At 43.1% G+C, this 13,918-nt stretch overlaps 1 pseudogene; it reads left to right on the forward strand.

Annotated features, from left to right (window-relative positions):
- The first annotated feature begins 4,032 nt into the window (after positions 1-4,032).
- Positions 4,033-8,053, forward strand: LOC114900464 (annotated as a pseudogene).
- The last annotated feature ends 5,865 nt before the right edge of the window (positions 8,054-13,918 follow it).

Here is a 13,918-nt window from a genome sequence, read left to right on the forward strand (position 1 = left end):
AGGGAGAGAGGAGAGAGGATGGGACCCAGAGTGGAGGGGTGAGCCCTTGAGAAGAGCAGGGACAGGTTTCCTACCATAACAGAAGGATGGAGGCAGATGCAGATATACTAACTAATGTGGTGGTAGAGAATGAAACTGTTCTGACCATTTTATTTTATCAAGGATGTATGAGGTGAGGTCACCAGCTGCAAGAAGGGTATGAGGATGAGGAGATATGAGTTATTTTAAATTTTATTTTGAAATAATTTTAGATTTTATGAAAGAGATGAAAATATGGTATAGAGTTCCCGTATGTCCTTTACCCAGTATTCCCCTAGTGTTAGCATCTCACGTAACCATAAGAAGTTAACATTGGTACAATATTATTGACTAAACTGTTGACTTTATTGGGAATTTCCCAGTTTTTCCACTAATGATCTTTTACTGTTCCAGGAACCAATCTAAGATCCCATATTTCATTAAGGCATCATATCTCCTTAGTGTCTACCAATCTGTGACAACTTCTCAGTCTTTCCTTTTCTCTCATGGCCTTGACACTTGTGAAGAGTATTTTGCATAGTACAGTTTCGTGGAATGTCCCTCAGTTGGGGTTTGTCTGAGGTTTTCTCATGAGTAGTCAGAGGTTATGTGTTTGGGGGAAGAATGCCACAGAGGTGTTACACATTGAGTCATATCGGGGGTACAAGATATCAACATGATTTATTACTTGGATCATTTGTATAAGGTGGTGTCTGCCAGGTTTTCCCACTGTGAAGTTGCTACATTTCCATTTTCATACTCTATTCATTTGAGTCACTCTATCCAGCTCATCACCTCCTGAATGATGAAGTATAAAAGAAACTGTGGACAGATGTTAAAGCCATCAGGGCTTCCCTGGTGGCACAGTGGTTAAGAATCCGCCTGCCAATGCAGGGGACAAGGGTTCGAGCCCTGGTCCGGGAAGATCCCACATGCCACGGAGCAACTAAGCCTGTGCACCACGACTACTGGGACTGTGCTCTAGAGCCCGTGAGCCACAGCTACTGGCCCGTGTGCCACAACTACTGAAGCCCGCGTGCCTAGAGCCCGTGCTCTGCAACAAGAGAAGCCACTGCAATGAGAAGCCTGTGCACTGCAACAAAGAGTAGCCCCGCTCGCGGCAACTAGAGAAAGCCCGTGCAGCAACGAAGACCCAACACAGCCAAAAAATAAATAAATTAAATTAAATTAATTTTTAAAAACCATCAGAGTTACGGTTTTTTGTTTGCTTTTTTTTTTTTTTTTTTTTTTGGTCGGGGGTGGCCATGCCACGTGGCTTTCGGGATCTTAGTTCCCTGACAAGGGCCCAAACCAGCAGTGAAAGCGCCTAGTCCTAACCACAGGACCACCAGGGAGTTCCCTGAAACCATCAGAATTTTAATAGATATTCTGGGGGAGATACTTTGAGGTTATGTAAACATTCTGTTTTTCCTTAAAACTTTGCAATGTGGGAGATTTTGAGGAAAAATGGAGAAAGTCATTTTAGAGTGGGAAAGTGAACTTTCCCAGAAAACTTGATAGTATTTGCCAGGCAGTATGCAGTGTCCATTTGAGGTTCATGATCACCAACTCAAAGTGAAATCTATCAACTACTTTGTGTGATTTCCTCCAGCAATGACCAGCTGCTTGGGTGCAGGCTCTGAGAAGGCAGGAAGTTGGGTTCAAAGAGAATGGGATATTTCAGGCCAATATGACAGAAGAGAGAAGGACAAGATTGTTAGGGAAGATGTTTGCAGAAGTGGGATGAAAATGCTGGGCCATGGGACCTAAGCAGGGTTTGGAAGTGAAGACGAGAGGAGAGAAAAGCAGCTGCCAGACAAGGTTGAAGGGCTGTGACAATGGGAGCTCTTGAGTAAGTGATCTGGAAGGACAGGAGATGATAGGAGGGACTTCAAAGGAGCTGGATGTTTAGAAGGAGGAGAGGAAAGAAAGAATTTGGAAATGGCAAGCAGCACACCTACTATACCCGCTGGCCCTTAGGTGCCTGGGACATGAGTACCTCCTACCTGAGAGGGCTGCTCAGGAGATGGGATAATCAGGGACCACCAGTTTCACTTACTGCCAGGAGATGGAGGGAATGTTCAAAGAAGAGGAGGTTACCAGGATGTTTGATGGGGACGGATCTGGAGTTGCAAAGGGAACAGTGGAAGAGTTCAGGGAGGGCAGGGAAGGGTTGGATTAGATTAAGTGATGAACTCAGGGATTCTGGGATGAGTGTCCGGTGTTGATGCTGGGTCTCCTAGAGGGCTTGTTTTCCTGTCAGTGACTGAGGCAAATGAGATATAAAGCATGACAGGATTAACCTGACAGGCTCTTGGAGGGAGGTGGGAAATCAGCCCGAGATGTGTGGATTTTGGATACTTAGTAGGAAGGTCCAGGAGCTTCAGGATGACTGCCCACGCCCACAGAGTGTAGTGGTGGTGACAGTCTTATGGAGAGGGGTGGCTGTGGTCTCTTGGAGAGTATGGTAACATAGGGGCTACGGAGTGACCAGTCTTAGCTCATAACCACCTGAATGATTGAGTCATGATCATTAACAAATATTGGGCATTTACTTTGTGTATGAGTAAATTCAACAATGTACAAAGAATACAGTGTTCTTAAAGACAGCTGAGAGAGGAATCAGTTGGTTCCAGAAATTGTATTCTGGCCTAGACAGAAGGAAATAAGAGTGTAACAAACAGAGATGGACCTTAACCTTTGCCTTATCAGTATCAGAGAGGGGTGGGGTCTTTATGATGGGTCATTTATGGTGTTGGCAACAGCCTTGATGAAACCTGAGAGCTTTTTTCAGTGTTCATGTTTAATGACATCTCTGAAGCAACCAAGTATACATACGCAATTGTGAGGAAGTTCCCTCTCCTGGTAACTAGACAGGGCCCAACAAGATGGTGGCCCCGGGTTCTCATGTTGCTGGTTGAGAATGAATGCATTGGCAGTTTACAAAGCATGATAAGGAAACAACAAAGGATAAAAATGCACACTTAGATTGCTTTCCTTTCTGGAATTATCTGTATGTCCCAATAGGGACTCCTGAGATGTCCCTAGAAAATCAAGATGTGTGATAAGAATGAACTAAATGTCACAAACTTAATTTCATTGGTACTCCTACTCAGGATGAGTGAATTACCAAGTGTCACAGTCCAGCTGAACCACATACAACACACATCACCGCATATAATACTGACTCAGAATGTACTCGGTTTGATAATGTTCCAGGGAGTCTGGGCTGTCCCCTGTCCTAGTGCCAAGGATCAGCAGTCACTGAGGACCGAGTAAGAGGGAGAATGATTGCCTTGAAGTGGTAGAAGGAAGTGAGAAGAGGAAATAAATAATATGGATAGAGGAGGGGAGAGGGAGGGCATGTCATCTCTTTGTTGGTTCCCTGTTTGTAAAAAAAAAAGAAGGGGAACTTCCAGGAGTTTGTAGGGAAGTCTTGTGATAAAGTAATGACCACATTATCATTTCCACAAAAGACTTGTTAGGTGAACAAGCCGCAGGTTATAATAGGAGTGGTGTGATGATGGTGATGATACAAAGTCCTGTAGAGAACAAATCTACAGTTAGCATTTTCCCCTGTGGTCAGTTGCTGACAGAACTTGCTGGAATACTGCTAGGAGCTAATGCATGGTGAGTTGAGTCACTTACACAGTTGGAGTACTGTTAGGGACCAATTTTTATCTCCTCTTTGGTCAAAAAGACAGCCCAGAAAAAATAGCATGCGGGTCTAAATGCTGCAAATAGTTCAAAGAATATCTCAGACTGATGAAGGGTTAGTAAGCCATGTGAACATGGAGGACATCACACTGCCTCTATCCTTAGGTCCAAAGGGCTTTATAGGAGAAAGCTGCAGGTGTGTTGAATGGAGATCGCTAACCAGTGGAATTTCACCAGTATAGATAAGGACACAGCTGTAGCTCAGCTTATATGCCATCCAAGCTAGTTCACCCCGTAGAAATAGGTCCATCTGAAAGCATAGGTAAATTCATTTGGAGGCATAAAGTGGGGGCAAAAATGCGAAAGTTGGCCAATGAGTAAGCCTTAAGGGGATCCAAGATTACCTAATGATATTTCAGAACCAATTGGAGGGGAGGGGAGGGGAGATTAAAATGATTCAGAACCAATTGGAGGGGAGATTAAAATGATTCTGTTTTAATCAACAATCAAACTGTGGGTCTCCATTCTGCTTCTGTGGAGATCCTGTTTCAGTAAGACAGAATTCTTAGGGTTCTCAGTCGATGAGTTTCCAGCTTCAGTGGCGAGACATATACCCACACCGATAACTCCAGTGTGTAGAATTAATAGGATCTGGATTGGTCTGGCTACTACCCAGTTCTAGATCATTGTAAATGTTAATGAAACAGGCTGTTTTCTCTTTTTCAGCTTATTTTTTTGGATTCTTCTTACCCTCAAAAGTTTTCAGAGCCTTATTTGGCTCATGGTCAGAAATCTTCCTTAGTGGTTTGTTAATTCAGCTGACCATTTAGAAAGGAAGAGAAGAGAAAATGAACATTCGGTACACACTCAAAAGATGCGTTCTTCACATTATCTTATTTAATCTTCACAGAGACTGTATCACTTATTTCCATTTTACAAGTGAGAGAACTGGTTAAACAAAGTTAAGTAATGCCCAAAATCTCCTTAGTGAATGGTGATGCTACTGCTTGACCCTAGGTCTGTGACACCAAAACCTATACTCTTTCCCCACGTCATGTAGCTTCAGTGCTATCAACCCCAAAGCTTATGTCTTGGTTGTCAAAACTTAGAGAAATAAACATTTGTGTATCAGATAAGCTCGGGCACTTAATAACTTTGGATTAATTCCCAAAGGAGCTTGTAGTTAGGAGTTCATCTTTACAGGGGGCCTTCATTCTTTAAAATAGGATGTCATACTTTCTGAGAGGCTATACAATATTTTGTACTTTGTTTATTTCTTGTAAAAACGCCCATAAGAATGAACATAATAAAGCAGCCAAGCCCTTACAACCATTGGAACCCTCCCTGTCTGCTTCCTGCTGGGGGTTGGTAGAGGAGAGAGGACACTGTTTGTTAGCCATGATCTTTCCACTGAGTTTGGGAGGCTGCCGACTTCTGACTCCTACCCCACCCTAGCAGGAAACTTATAGAAAAAAAAAAAAAAATTGGAATTATATATGTGGAGGCACTTGAGCATAGGTATGTTGCACATGGGCATGTATGTTTATGTACACATGGCTGAGAATTCAGAAGCTATATTGGTTGTGGGTCAAGGGCCACACCACATCGACCCATCTCCCCATTGACTCTTGAGGGCTTGAGTTAATAAAGCCCCCTGTTTCCCTCCTAAATTGTTTCTCCTCTGCTCTCCTGCTTTGGTTCTCTTTGCAATTGCAATGAAATCAGCACTCATTTCTGAAAGTAGAACAGCCTGCAAAGAGCACTGACCCAGCTTCTAGTCACCACTCAGACAACGCTCTGAGTGTACCCTTGGACCAGTCATTTGTGCCTCTTGGTCAGATGGGAATTCACTCTAATACTTGGTTCATACCCAGCAGTGCTGTGTTAGTTTGCCAAGGCTCTATGCTATAGTTCCATTCGGGAGATGCACTTTGGCCCAGTTAGGCATTTCCGGCCCCACCCCACAGGTGCCCAGCCCAGTGGACTCCTGCTCTATGCTCCACCCCTCCTCTGTCACAGACGTGGTTGGGGTACTCCATGTAATCTGCACCCCAAAGTTGGATGTTAGGTTCTCTGACTCTTTCCCTGGACACAATCCTAGGCCCAAGCTCCCTGCTAGGAAACTATTAAAGACAATGTGCTAGTGAGTGACATCTCCAAGGTTAGATATTTACATTTTAATTCAGGCCTTCTGGAGACAATTGTTATCCAAAAGAGGGAAGTGATGATAGGAATCTTAGGCATAGAAGCCTGCCTTTGAGGGAGGTGTTTGAGGTAGCATGGTTTTTCCGTACCAGTCAAATCACCGCCCTGAAGCACAGGGCTGGCTTGGCATTAAATTGTAACTTGTTTACTTAATACATATATACTAAGTACTTAAATTATTTAAGTTATACAACACTGTACTAAGCTTTAATGGCATCCAGGGAGTAATTAATGGCGTCTAGGAAGAAAAAGAAAAAGAGCCTGTTCTCAAGATCCTCCAGCCCAGCTGGGAGAGATCAGACACACGTGAAGTTAAAAACTAAAGAGCTGCATATTAACACCAGACAATAATACTAGCATACAACATTAAGCGTTCCAGAAGAAAGATACATTGCGGTACCCAAATCCATCATGAGACTGAGGTCTGGGGAGTTCATGAACTAATTCCCAGAAGAATCTTTCAGGAGAACTTAATTGCTTTTCTTTCAGGGCTCCAAAGTTCAGTCTGGATACTGACCTTCTCCTTAACAGCAAAGAGAATGATTCTTATTTGAACACATTCATGCCAGACCAATGGGTAAGCATTTCAGCTGAGAGAGCATTTTGGTTAATAATTAAGTACCACATTATTATATTTTAATTTGTCATGCCAGTCCAGTTTTAAGAAATTGTAACAATTTAGACCTTAAGCTACAATATTTCAATAATTTGTGAAATCATTGATTGGATATATGCATTAACCCACTGAATGCAGATGTCAACCCTAAAGTTTATGTCTAAGTCATGAAGACTAACAGAAATATTTATTTGTGGGAATTCCCTGGTGGCGCAGTGGTTAAGACTCTGTGCTCCCAGTGCAGAGGGCCCAGGTTCGATCCCTGGTCAGGGAACTAGATCCCACATGCATGCCGCCACTAAGAGTTTGCATGCCACAGCTCAGATTTTGCATGCTACAACTAAGGAGCCCGCCGACCACAACCAAGGAGCACACGTGCCGCAACTAAGGAGCACGCCTGCTGCAACTAAGACCCAGCACAACCAAATAAATAAAATAAATATTTTTTAAAAAGAAATGTTTATTTGTGTATCAGATAAACTTTGGCACTTACTAACTTCCAGCTGATTCCAAAAGAAGCTTGTAATTGAATGCTCATTTTTACAGGGGACCTTCCTTCTTTGAAATGGGTGTTAAGTGTTACCATTACTGCCTCCATTTTATAAATGCATGCAGGGCAGTCAGGTAGCTTCCCAAGAGTAGAGAGAGTGGTAGAGCATAGCAGAGCCAGGCTGGAACCCAGGGAACTACACCACTTCCCCATGAGCTAGCTCTGCCCAAGATAGATGACTGGCTGGTAGAAGCACAGTTTCCTAACTGATGCTGCTAACTTATGCATCTCCAGTAGATGGGAAGACTAGAGGTGAAAGTGGCATCAGCCACCTGCTGGGCAGTCAGCTTTACTTGATGGATCTCACCTCCACATGGACTTCAGCTTCCCCTCAAACCTATGTGGGTCAAAAAAAACCCAAAAAACAAAAAAACAAAACTGGCTCTTGGAGGAAGACACGATCACCCGTCGCTGCCTCAACGGAGCTCCGGACTGCCCGCTTCTCTGACTCACCGCCGTTCGCTCTCGCGGAAGGAGTTGGTCAGGAAGCCTCGCCACAGCCTTGGCTTTTAAAGATACCAGAAAGGCTCCAGTGGAGCCAGAGGTGGAGAATTCACCGAATTAAAATTATTCTAACCAGCTGCAACGTGAAGTCTTTGGAGAAGGTCTGTGCTAACCTGATCAGAGGTGCAAAGAAAAACAATCTCAAAGTGAAAGGACCCGTTCGGATGCCTACCAAGACTCTGAGAATAACTACAAGGAAAACTCCTTGTGGTAAAGGTTCTAAGACTGGGGATCGTTTTCAGTTGAGGATCCACAAGCGACTCATTAACTTGCACGGTCCTTCTGAGATTGACAACAGATCACTTCCATCAGTATTGACGACAACAGATCGCTTCCATCAGTATTGACGACAACAGATCGCTTCCATCAGTATTGACGACAGCAGATCGCTTCCATCAGTATTGACGACAGCAGATCGCTTCCATTAGTATTGATGACAGCAGATCACTTCCATTAGTATTGAGCCGGGAGTCGAGGCTGAAGTCTCCACTGCAGATGCTTAAACCAACCTTTTTAATATATTGATAATCAGATGTTAAAAAAACTCCAAACGGATTTGTAATTATGAAAAGAACACATGCTTGGAGGAATATATAAAAGCATAAAGAAGAAAATCATTAAAAAAGAAGAAAACCATAATCACTCATAAATCCACATATACTTACTTTTTTCCTAGAACATTTGCTTGTATTCATATTTAGAATGCTATAGAACATTTAATTAAAAAAATTAGATCACATGGTATATAGTGTTTTTTTTTTAATTTAGTCTTCGTTGTGGTGTGCAGGCTTCTCATTGCAGTGGCTTCTCTGGTTGGTGGAGCACGGGCTCTAGGTGCGTGGGCTTCAGTAGTTGTGGCACACAGGCTCAGTAGTTGTGGCTCGCAGGCTCTAGAGCACAGGCTCAGTAGTTGTGGCTCACGGGCTTAGTTGTTCTGCGGCATGTGGTATCTTCCTGGACCAGGGCTCGAACCAATGTCGCCTGCATTGGCAGGCGGATTCTTAACCACTGTGCCACCAGGGAAGTCTGACTATTACCGTCTTTTAAATCTTTGCCAATTTGATAGGCAAAAAAATAGTACCTAATCACTGTTTTAATTTGTATTTTTTGATAACAAATGATGTTAATTTATTAACTATTACACTTTCTTTTTTTTATACTATGTGTAGGTGTACTTTGTATATTTTCTGTTGAAATCTTAGTGGTTTTTAAAATAAATTTTTATAAGCACTGGGTGAAGGAGGGGGAATTGGATGCAGGTGGTCAAAAGGTACAAAATTCCAGTTATGAAACTGAGCAGTACCCTGTAGGGTCTTCCTGGGGAGGGACCACCCCCCGTATCCCCTACCTCTTGTTTGTAGAAAAGCTTTAGCCTCCTAGGCTTTCCCCAAATTCGAAACAGCAGATTTAATCAGAGACATGAGAAAATGCAGAAACAAAGGAAAACAGTTAAGTGAGACAAAATAGTAATAGTGTAGCCATAAAACAAAGTCAGGGACCTTTAGTTCCTCCTCAAGGGCTACAGATAATTTTCTGAGACATATCCTTGAGCTGTTTTGCAGATACTAAAACCCCCACCAGGTGGAAGAAATTAACTGCATGCTAACCACCAGCACGTAGACCCTAGGCAAATTGGAGCCAGAAGGTTGATGATTGAGATTACTGAAACATAACCCTGTTACTTCACCATCAACCAGTCAGAGAACTGTGCACAAGCTGATCACATACACCTCAACCCTCTCCCTCATACTGTCTTTATTTTTCTTTTTTTATAAATTTATTTATTTATTTATTTATGGCTGCATTGGGTCTTCGCTGCTATGCACGGGCTTTCTCTAGTTGCAGAGAGTGGGGGCTACTCTTCATTGAGTTGCACGGGCTTCTTATTGTGGTGGCTTTTCTTGTTGCGGAGCACGGGTTCTAGGTGCGCGGGCTTCAGTAGTTGTGGCACACGGGCTCAGTAGTTGTGGGTTGTGGGCTCTAGAGCGCAGGCTCAGTAGTTGTGGCACATGGGTTTAGTTGCTCCGTGGCATATGGGATCTTCCTGGACCAGGGCTTGAACCTGTGTCCCCTGCATTGGCGGGTGATCCTTAACCAACGCACCACCAGGGAAGTCCTCTCATACTGTCTTTAAAAACCCTTCCCTAAAAGCCACTGGGAAGTTTGGGTGTCCTGAGCATAAGCTACCTGTTCTTCTTGCTTGGCACCCTGCAATAAACGCTGTACTTTCCTTCACCACGACCTGGTGTCAGTAGATTGGCTCTACTGTGCATCAGGTGAGCAGACCCAAGCTGGGTAACAGTTATAAGATAAATAAGTACTAGGTATATAATTACAACATGATTAATATAATTAATACTGCTCTATGTTATATATGAAAGTTAGAGTAAATCCTAAGATTTCTCATCACAAGGAAAATATTTTTTCTTTTCTTTTGTATGATATAAGGTGATGGATGGTCACTAAACTTACTGTGGTAATCATTTAATGATATATGTAAGTCAAATCATGCTTATACCTTAAACTTACACAGTGCTGTATGTCAATTACATCTCAATAAACCTGGAAGAGAAAAATTTGTAAGCACTTAGGTGAAAACTCTTTGTCATATTTATAGACAAGTGTTCTTCCCAGTTTATTGTTTGACTTGTAATTTATGATTTTTTTATTTACAGAAGATTTATATTTTCATGTGATCACATCTATCAGCCATTTCAGGTTTTTTTCCTTCTATTACTGTTATGCTTAGAAAGAGCTTTCCTATTCAGAAAACAAATAACTATTTGATGAATTTTTCTCCTAGTTTTTAAAAATGATTTTATTAAAAAAATAATAATAATAAAAAAATAAAAGTGATTTTATTATTTGCAGTAATTCTTTAACTCATATGAACTTAATCTTGGGGCATGGCATGAGGTCAAGACCTTAAATTAATATATTTTTAAAATAACATGTATTTCCAACATCATTCAATGAATTACCCATTTCATTCCAAGAGACTCATGATGCTTGTCTTATTAGTAAGTTCTGGTCTTAGTCTAATGCATTTTACTAATTTCCATTCACTTGACTATAACTCTACATTCCTTTTGCATTTTTATTTATATACTAGCTATTTTTATCCAATAGTAAAATTCTTGACTAAAGAGGCTTTCTTTTCACATAATCATCTGTCCTTCCAATCAACGTTTGCTGGATTCACCACAGTGCTGGGCACTGGGGATCTTAAGGTGGACAAGACATGGTCAACCTGCTCAAAGACTTCACAGTCAGGATAAAGGCAGGTCAAGATGACTACAGTAGAAGGTAAGCAGTGTGGTTTACAAATGTGAAGGTGCTATGAGAGCACAGTGAAGGCTTTACAAAGGAGAGGGCGCTCAAACTGTCCTGAAGATGAACAGGAGTTTGTCAGGTCAGCAAGCGGGGAAAGGGCGTTCGGAACAGAAGGAACAGCTTTACAGAGGTCTAAAGATGGGGAAACTGTGTGACAAATTTGGGAAGCTAATAGTAGTTTAGCTTCCCAAACTGAGTAAAAGGTGCATACAGGGAGATGATGAGAGATGGATGAAGTAAAGGCCAGATGTTAAGGGAGTTTGATTTTATCTAAGTGATGACTAATCCTGAGAGTGGTGAGGTCAGATGCGTGGAAAAATTCCTTTGGTAGTGCTACAGAGGATCGATTGGAGGGGCAGAGGACTAAGGCAGGGAGACCATAAAAAAGGATAGAGCAAACAAGGGCTTGAACTGATACTGACGGGGAGAAAGTCCCAGAGAAGAGGGTGCAGACCTATGAGGTGCCTGGGAGGTAGAGTCAACAGGATGTAGGAGATAAGAAAAAGACAGCAGTTTGGGATGAGTCTGGTTTTCTAGACTTGGTGACAAGGGAAATGGCTGTGTCATTTACAGAATCGAGGAGTGAAGAGGAGGGAGCAGGTTTGGAGGTGGGTTCTAAGAAGAGGATGAGTTCATATTTGAGTCTGAGTTGTTTGTTGTACATCGAGGTACAGCTATTTAGAGCACTGTTCTAAATACACGTTTGGAGCTAAGAAGAAAGTTTTCGGATGGATATATGGATAGATATTAGAGTCATCAATACCTAAGGTCATAATTGAAATTGTAAGTTTGTATGAATTAATCAGCCAGGAAGAGAAGAAAAGAAAGCTGAGACTGGATCTCTAGGAACATCAATTTGAGGGACAGATGGAAGAACCAGAGCTCTTAAAAAATTACTGAGGGCTTCCTTGGTGGCGTAGTGGTTAAGAATCTGCCTGCCATGCAGGGGACACAGGTTCAAGCCCTGGTCCGGGAAGATCCCACATGCCGTGGAGCAACTAAGCCCGTGTGCCACAACTACTGAGCCTGCGCTCTAGAGCCTGTGAGCCACAACTACTGAAGCCTGTGTGCCTAGACCCCATGCTCTGCAACAAGAGAATCCACAGCAATGAAAAAAGCCTGCACACCACAACAAAGAGTAACCCCCGCTCGCTGTAACTAGAGAAAGTCTGTGTGCAGCAATGAAGACGGAACGGAGCCAAAAAAAAAAAAGAAAGAAACTCTATAAAAAAAAAAAAAGATTATTGAGAAGAAACAATCAGAGGATTAAATTACCAGAACAGGGAGTTCCCTGGCAGTCCAGTGGTTGGGACTCTGTGCTTTCACTGCCGAGTGTGTGGGTTCAATCCTCGTCAGGCACGGCAAAAAACATTAAAAATAAATAAATAAATAGAGTACCAGAAGAGAGTGGTGTTGTAGAAACTTGGGCAGAGAAGTTTTCGAAAGGGAGGAACAGTTGAAAGAAACTAATGGGCAGAGTTCAAACTAAAACAAGAACTAAAATTGTCCATCGTGTTTGGCCACCCAGAGGTTGCGGTGATCTTAGCAAGAGAAGTTTCACTGGAGTGTTGGAGGCAGAATGTAGAGGAGGTGGAAATGAATGGGAGAGGAAGGGTGGTGGCAGCGAGTACAGCCTTTCCCTGACCTTGGAGTGAAAACTGGAGGAAGATACACTTCAGGTCTACAGACGTTTATTTGAGAGCCTACTATGCATCTCTCATCAGGCTACAAACACCGGGAGGGTGAGGAAGGGAGAGAGTGACGGGCACAGTCGTTGCCATTGAAAAGTGCTCATGCTAGTGAAAGAGACAATAATTATACACTTTTATAAAGGCTGGGGTAGAGGGAGAAATAGGGTAATGGAGACCTCCAAGGAGGAACAGAGAAGAGGTTGAAGGTGTGTGGGAGTGCTTGGTGTGAGACGAAGGTCCCTTAGTCAAGGGACCTGGCATCAAGCTGTATCCTGGTCTCATCTAGCCACCCCTTCCTATATCCACTCATGTACCCCTTAGACTCTTTCTGTACACAACAACCAGAGTAATCTTCCAAAACACAAATCTGATTGCCCCACCTCCATTCCATTGGCCTTCCGTTGCTCTAAGAATGAAATCCTAATTCCTAAGTGCCTCGTGGTTTGGTCCTGCCTGCCTGTCCAGCCTCGTGGAGCCCCTGTCATTCTAGTCTTCTTTCTGCTCCTCCCTTGCACGCTGTGCTCTCCCTTGGCCCTCCCCAATTCTGCAGGGCTTTGCCAGTGCTCTGTTCCCAGTCCAAAACGTCCTGGCTCCTCAGTTTTGTCTAATTAATACCTACTCATCCTTCAGACATCAGCACAATCATGGTTTCCTCAAAGGAACCCTTACTGATCCTACCAAATAGGTCAGATCCTCCTAGAGTCCTAAGTAGCTCTCCTTTATTGTACTTTTTACAGATGTAGTTCTGTACTGGGGGATTATTTGAATAACGTCCATCTCTCACAGCAGACCATGGGTTCCGTGATGCAAGGACCAGCAATTACTGCAGTGCATTATTTATGTAGACAATAAATATGTGATGAATGAATGAGGGTCCTCATAAGAAATACACACGGGGGCTTCCCTGGTGGCATAGTGGTTGAGAGTCCTCCTGCCGATGCAGGGGACACGGGTTCGTGCCCCGGTCCGGGAAGATCCCACATGCCGCGGAGCGGCTGGGCCCGTGAGCCATGGCCGCTGAACCTGCGCGTCCGGAGGCTGTGCTCCGCAACGGGAGAGGCCACCACAGTGAGACGCCCTCGTATCGAAAAAAAAAAAAAAAAAAGAAAAGAAATACACACGGAAAGGTATGTGGCTAGCAAAGGAATCCAATGTTATAAGTGAGACTTCGGCCTCGAAATTCAGGTTCTAGGAGGATCCAGTAAGCAAAGACAGAAAATATGGAGAACTACTTTTGCTTGGGGTCAGGGTAACCTCAAGTCAAGAATCAAAACAGGCCTGTCTTTCCTCCTTCCCTGCTAATTTCTTACCTAAATCTTGGCTCATCCCACTCCAAGAGAGGAA

This window comes from Monodon monoceros, unplaced genomic scaffold (genome assembly GCF_005190385.1).
Source record: "Monodon monoceros isolate NGI ecotype Baffin Bay Population unplaced genomic scaffold, NGI_Narwhal_1 Super_Scaffold_19, whole genome shotgun sequence".
In the NCBI taxonomy this organism is placed as follows: domain Eukaryota; kingdom Metazoa; phylum Chordata; class Mammalia; order Artiodactyla; family Monodontidae; genus Monodon; species Monodon monoceros.